The following is a 7,561-nucleotide window of genomic DNA, read 5'->3' as shown; positions in this document are numbered from 1 at the left end:
GTGTTTTACTTATTAGAAGGATTATTGGCAAGATAGTCTTCAGATTCTCTGTGAGTACTGATACAGTATGTATGCTCGATGTTTTGAGGTGCTTTAAGACTCAAATACCTGCTCATTAACCCAGTGAGGAGGCGAGAAAGTGACAGACACGAGAAGGACGTCACGCTGCAACAAGCTAACTCAGCTAGTCTTTGTAGCTTAGTCTGGACACGTGTTTAATCCTTTTTTCGACCTGAAAACCGGAGACAACAACCAGATAGCGCTCTGAGCCACGTGCAGATGCTCAGAGTTCCTCTGGCAATGTTGGATCAGTCCTGGACTCCGTGATTCGGCTCGCCTGCGGCTAATCTGTGGCTAGCCTGCTCTTCACCTGCGGCTAACCTGGCCTTTGGATGGGTGACGTGCTGTGATTTTATAACTAGAACCAAGTACTTATTTAGTATTTTATTTTGCTCAGTTTGAGTGAAGTAATCACTAAGTTTTGGATCCTACCGCACACAAGCGTCGAATCAGGTCTGCAACGAGGGTTTTCTTTAGTTAGTTTTCCGGCTTAGATAGTTTAATGGGTTTATTTTGAATGTGGTTTTAAATGAAATTATAAGAGTATTGAGTGTGTTTTTTGTCATTCGGTATTAAAAAAAAAAAAAAAGAAAAAGGGTATTGAACAGTTTAAGAGTGTACACTGTTTACAGTGGAATTTTTATTTACAACAAAAGGTAACATTGGAGTTGATTTTATTTTATTTAAAAAAAGCTAATAAGTGCCACTCCAAGTCAGTTTCTTTAAAAGGTCTTTAAAAGGTTTAATCAGAGTGGAAGTTTTCTTTTTGTAACCCAAAATTAAAATAGTTTTTAATTAATCTGAGTAATTGTATCAAAACCAATAGGGATAAAGAACTCAGGGACCCTTTCTACATAGTTAGTTGGTAGGCAGGGTAATAAAATGTAGGCACCACTGGAATTTGTTTTGGGTTATTAGTAAAATAAAAAAAATTAAAAATTAAGTTGTTTTTTTTTTTTCTCTCTCTTAAAATGGCAGCTAAAGCAGAACTAGTTTCTGAGCTTAACAGATGGTGTAGAGGTGAAGGTTTAAATAAAGCTCATGGACTGATGGTAATACCTAATACCTGTAAGAGTTCTGGTAGAGTTCGTGTCAGAGGACAGTTCTGATTTAAAACTGAACAGTGTAATGGTCTTATGTGAAAGTAGGGAAGCCTTATCAGCAGCCAGTATTCCTCCAGAGGTAATGTCTCCCAATGGAGAAGCCTGGCCTGTAGTCATTGCTGAGAACTCCCTTACTACTGTAGAAGATTTTGATAGCAAGTTGAAAACCCTGTTGAAAACGGAGGGCTAGACTTTTGATGACATTAGAACTCTGTTTCCCACTCAACCCTGTAAGCTCTACAGAACCCATTCTTCAAGCAGTCGGTGATTTCATGCAAAAAACAAGCAAATCTTCCCTGAAAATGATTATCGCCCTCCTTGTCTTTTCTCAGGAACACAGCCTACACTCGTGGAGGAAGAGCAGTTTGACCATAGGCTTGAGCAGACATTGCTTTTGGTCGAGTTAAGTGAGTGTTCTGACCGAGAGAATGGAAAGTCCTAAGGGGCCAGCCCTTGAGATAGTCAAAGCTGTAAGAGCTGCCAATCATTATGCTAATCCTGCTATACACTTGGAAGCCATTCACAGAGCTTTTGGGTCTGCAGAATCAGGAGATGATCTGTACTTACTACTTTGCTTTCAGACTGATGCTGCAGCAGCCAGGAGAAAAGCTCTCAGATTTCCTCAGAAAACTTGAACGCGCTCTCTCTAAAGTTGTTCAGAGAGTAGGTCTACCTGCCAGTTGCATGGATAGAGCACATATGGAGCAGTTACTGAGAGGGGCGGTTTCTTCAGACCTCATGCTAATACAGTTACATCTCAGAGAAAGAAAGACCCAGCCCCCATCCTTTCTACAGAAGGATGGCGGCTGAAGACAGTTTGCGACATGAACCTTCTCCAGGTCGTCGTTTACCTTGACGATCTAATTATCTTTTGAAAATCTTTAGAAGAACATGAAGATAGCCTTCTTAAAGTCCTGGACCGACTGGAAGAGGCTGGACTGAAGATATTTCTCGACAAGTGTCAGTTCTGCCAGCCAAAAGTGAGATATTTGGGACACATTGTTTCTGCAGATGGTCTATCACCAGACCCAGCGAAAATAGAGACTGTGACAATTTGGCCTCAACCCATTGACTTGAAGTCCCTGAAATCCTTCTTGTGTTCTTGTGGGTATTATCGCAGATTCATAGCTAACTATGCTTCCATAGTTCGACCACTGACCGAGTTAACCAAAGGTTATGCTCCCACTCAGAAGAGCAAGAAGCATTTCAAATAAAAACTACTTCAGAGTCCGAGCTCTTTGGAGAACGATGTGACCAGTCCTGCACAGATGCGTTCCATAAGATCATCTACTGTCTTTGCCAACCCTAAAAAAAGGATATACTGTATCCTGCATGTGGATGCCAGCTTGAAAAGACTAGGAGCTGTCCTCTATCAGGAATATGACCAAGGTTTAAGACAAGTTGCATTTGCTAGCCAATAACTGAGTCAGTTAGAGAAGTGATACCCCATTCATCAGTTGAAATTCCTGTCAATGTGGTGGGTTGTGGTTGACAAGTTCCATGATTACTAGGGCCCAATAAAATCATTTTTATTTTTTTCCAAACTCCGTTTAATTTTTTTCCAAATTCAGTTTTTTACCGTTTTGTAACTTTTACACTTATTTTACCACCATAAAGTGAACAAGTTCATTTTAAAACAAAACACAAAGTGTTCAATAAATGTTTTGATTCTTAACACAAACTGTTATTTGGAACAAAACTAGCTAGCTAACTAAGTAACTTTAAAAAAATAAAATAAAAAATAGCTAGTCCTTCTGTGGTACCTCTCTCCAATTGCAAGGTGGCAAACCTTGCCACTATACTTCAATGGTATTGTACTTCAATGGTATTGTACTTCAATGGTACATTACCATTGAAGTACATGATTGTTTAGCTGAGTGAGTGCTTCTCGCTTGTCCGTGAAAAGAGTTTTGTATTTGCTGAAGCTCTTCTCACAGTCAACAGAGCTGACTGGGAAGTAGATGTAGGGTATGGTAACTTCAGCAACCTTTGGAAATCTTGCACTTAGCCCTCTCCAGTAGTTAGCAAGCTCTGTATGATTAGTGGGCAGGGGCTCCCTGGACATACAGCGCTGATAGGCGATCCACTGTTCGCTGAACTCAGCTGATGGGTTTGCCATGGGTGCCAAAGCTGAGTAGGCGTCAATCTGCTTGTGCATTGCTGGAGCCTGTCTGGGATCAAACACTCTGAGCCGCCTGTAGACATCTCTAGCTGGATGCACGTCCCAGTGCTTTGAAAACTGTGTGAAATCCAAATGGAAAGCATCATGAAGATTGTCCGGTACTTCCCTCTTCTCTCGCATCCCCATTTGTCTCAGTAGTTTATCTACCTGTTGTACCACTGATCAGGTAAGAGCCCAGATCCTCAATGACATTGAATGCAGACACTGCAGTGGGAATGTGGGTTCCTTCAAGGATGCTCAGGACTGTCATCAGTTTGGATAAAGGTTTGCTTGAAAGTCAGGGCCTGTACCTTCTCGTTTGTTTCCACCAGGCTTAGGACATTTGTGACTGCCATGGCAGTTGGCTCCTCTGCCAACAGGAACTTTCTGTACAGGTGAACATGCTCTGCATGATACTTGGTAGTGTCAAACCAGCTATTCCACCTGGTGCACACTGCTTCAGGAGGAGTTTTGGTTTGTAAAAAATTCTTGTTGGTCAGGAAGCCCACCCATTCTCTCTTTCTAGCAGGTTTTCTGAAGAAGACTGATTTCATCCATGTTACAAGTGCGGCAACATCTGAGAAGTATCTGTAATTTTGCCAGGTCTCACCCACCAGATTGATGACATGACAGAGGCAGGTGACATGCACACTGTTGAGCATCACTCCTCTGAGGACCTCCCTGTATGCTTTCAAACAGTACACAAACACAACAATTAAATGTTGTACTGAAACAAATTATTCTGACTGCTCCTTTATAATCATTTATGTCATATAAAGATATATGAGAGCAGCATCAATATCACCCAATTAAGATAAGATAAGCTTTATTTGTCCCACAAACATACATTTCCACAGTTCCAGCAGCAGATAAATAAAATGAAAAAAAAAACAAAGAACAGCATAATGAAAAATGTGATATATACATACATGGGCCTGTATACATTACAGAGATTATTTACCCTCAGGATATGGTTTAGTAATTCTGAGCAGGTTTATTGATTAGGTTTTGATCAACTTAATTGAAATTATCCTAATTTTATCCTGATGACATTATTGCAGACCATAATGATGAGACAAAAATACATTGACACAAAGATGCATCAGTTATTTCAGCACTAATGAGCAGAATATTTCACAATATTAGAAACTATCGTTTTTATTATTGACATTAACTTACCAATGACGATGTTTAAGACGCTACAATCCCTGGCATTGGTTGTCTCGTCCACAAGAACAGCAAACTTTCTCCCACCGATCTTCAGTAGGACTGATGAGATGTGCTACTCAAACACTCTGAGCAGGTGAAGCTGATGGAGGGAGCTCACATTTTCAGGGAGCGTCCCTCCTTGTCTGCAGTGCTTTACGAGAAACGAGCGCAGCTTAGTTAACTTTTCCAATGGGATGTCAGCCTCTGCACACATAGCTACAAAATCCTCTATAAAATTTCTCCTGGAATCCTCTGACGTGAATAAAGCCCAGATGCCGGCTTGCATTTGCGTTTTGGTCTGGCTGGCAGTAGTAGCAGCGCGGTGTTCTTCATGTGCATTTTGGACAACAGGTGGCCATCACACGTGTTTTTACGTGTGTCCAGTCAACAGTGTGTTGGCAAAACTTGCAAAAAAACATATCACCTGACACATAGAAGTCATATAGGGCCCTAGATTACTCGGGCTCGATCCACAGTAAGCACTAATAACCCTCTGACCTATGTACTCACCACAGCAAATTTAAGTGCTGTTGGACACAGATGGCTCGCTTCTTTGTCCAATTATGACTATGATGTGCAGTATAGACCAGGCAGAAACAACATAGATACTGACCTCCTGTCAAGGAATTTTCCAGAGACAAAAAAACATTACCGAATAAGAGACCATACCCCAGAATGGTGTGAAGTCCATCTGTCAGCATGTTTGTATCCCACGATCTTCAGAAAACCTCCTAAGATATGTGGAACAGATGGGAGCTTCTCCTGATAGTGTTCCTGACATCTACACCTTTCCAACCTAAATAGAGCTGAAGTCCTTGGAGCACATGTCGAACTTAGAACTGGTTTCTGCATAAAATAAAGATGATGTGATTGGACAAGCTATGCAAGCATTTCAACATCAACAGTGGCCTGAAGACATTAACAACAATTTAGAGCTTTCTCAATTGAAAAGAAATAGGGACAAGTTGATCATGAAGGATGGGTTACTTCATTGTATTAGTAAAAAACCCTCCGGAGAACCGCTAACTCAGCTAATTTTCAGAGGAGTCGTGCTTAAGTCATTGCACGAGGAATTAGGACACCTTGGTTTAAAAAGAACTACTGATCTGCTGAGAAATTTTTTTTTGGTCCAAAATGGCTAGAGATGCTGAGCATAATGTAAAGAACTGTGGAGAATGCATGGTGTGCAAAATACCAGTGAAAAGGGCATCGCTGCTCCTTTAGATCAATGGAGCTAGTATGCATTGACTTCCTTTCCATGGAACCAGACACAAAAGGCATCAACAACGTGTTAGTGGTGACGGATCACTTCACCCGCTATGAAAAGCTTCCCATTCAAAGAATCAAAAGGCTCAGACAGTTCCAAAACTCTTGGTTGACAAGTCCTTTGTACAATTTGGATTGCCTGCCAGAATTCATTCTGATCAGGGCAGAGAGTTTGAGACCAAGTTGATCAGAGACCTTTTGCTGATGATGGGAGTCAAGAGATTAAGAACAACTCCATCATCCTCGAGGGGATTATCAGCCGGAGATATTCAACTAAACCTTGCTCTCCATGCTTGGGGAACCCTGAGCCATAAAAAGAAACGTCAATGGAGTCAACATGTCAGGTATCTTGTCCATGCTTTCAATAGCACTAAGAATGATGCAACGGGATACTCAACATACTTCCTGATGTTTGGAAGGGAAGCCAGACTCCCGGTCGACCTGTGTTTTGGCACTTCAGCAGATGGAAAGGTGGAAAACCGTTCAAAGTATGTGTTGAAGTTGAAAAGAGTTCTTCAGAAAGCTTTTGAACTGGCCTCTGAATCAGCTAACAAATGTCATCAGAAAAACAAAAAGGCATAGGATCAAAGAATACATTTCCAGTCCCTTGAAGTTGGTGATAACATTTTGCTCTAGAACTTGGGACTGAAAAGAAAACACAAGTTTCAAACAAGGTGGAGTCCTGTTCCTTATGTTGTAGTGACTGCCCAATAAATACCACTTGTTTAATTTTTCCCTCCATTTTGCCCATTTTCACTATTGTTTGCCAATTTTTTGGCCACTCTCTACTGCTTTTCGCCCATTTTAGTCACTCTACATTCTATACTTGCCACGTTTTTGCCACTTTTTGGGCCATTTGTTACTATATCTGCCTTCACTCGCTCGTCTAAAAAAAAAAAAAAGAGCAGACCGGACCAGCCCACTTCAGGTTGATAGTCCACCAGGAAGATGCCTGGTATGCCAGATGGCCAGTCCACCCCTGTATCTATAACTTATAGCAAGGTAATTCAGTATTTGTTGTGAAAAAAAAAAACTATTTAAACTTACTGAGTGAAACAACACACAAATGCAATTTTGGTTTAAAAACACTGAGGTGATACAGTAGTGTGTATCATCACAATCAAAGAAAGAAAACATTTTTGTATTCATTTGAATTATTATTTTGGATGGAACAAATGTGAAATGGTCTGATATTGGGTTATTAACAAAGTGTTGATACTTCTGATTTTCCAAATTCGAGTTAAATCTTTTTGGTGATGCGTTACAAACTTTTTCTCTGGCCGAGTGCCAGTTGTTGGTCCTGAGCCCAGTTTAACGTGGCTCAGTGTGGGGACGCCCTCTCAAACACTGACCAAAAATAATAATACACAATACTCTGTGACAGGATGTGTTTGTGTACGGTTATTCTGTTATTCCAGCATTGGGCTCATGAGTCTGAGACTGGTGATCCGGCTGTCATTCCTACTTCCTCTTTGTGACCTCTTAGCAGATCTACTCTGAAAGTTAAAAGTAAAAACACCTGCTTCTGATCTGCACTACTTAAACTAAACTGTTGTGACACCCAGACAGTCAGAGTCAGACAGAGCATCAACAGTGCCACAGTTTAGTGTTGAGTGGTAACATTTAGAGGAAGGTCAGAGACGGAAAATATATTTTCTCAGAAGAAGGGTATGAGAAAGTAAGAGTGACATGCAGGAGTTATCCTGAAAAGACGAGTGTTAAAAACCTTTCAAGTAAAATGTATTTCTTTAGTTATAAAACC

The sequence above is a fragment of the Gouania willdenowi genome, chromosome 21 (assembly GCF_900634775.1).
Source record: "Gouania willdenowi chromosome 21, fGouWil2.1, whole genome shotgun sequence".
Classification (NCBI taxonomy): domain Eukaryota; kingdom Metazoa; phylum Chordata; class Actinopteri; order Blenniiformes; family Gobiesocidae; genus Gouania; species Gouania willdenowi.
The sequence above is the reverse complement of the archived record's forward strand: the minus strand, read 5'-3'. Positions refer to the sequence as shown.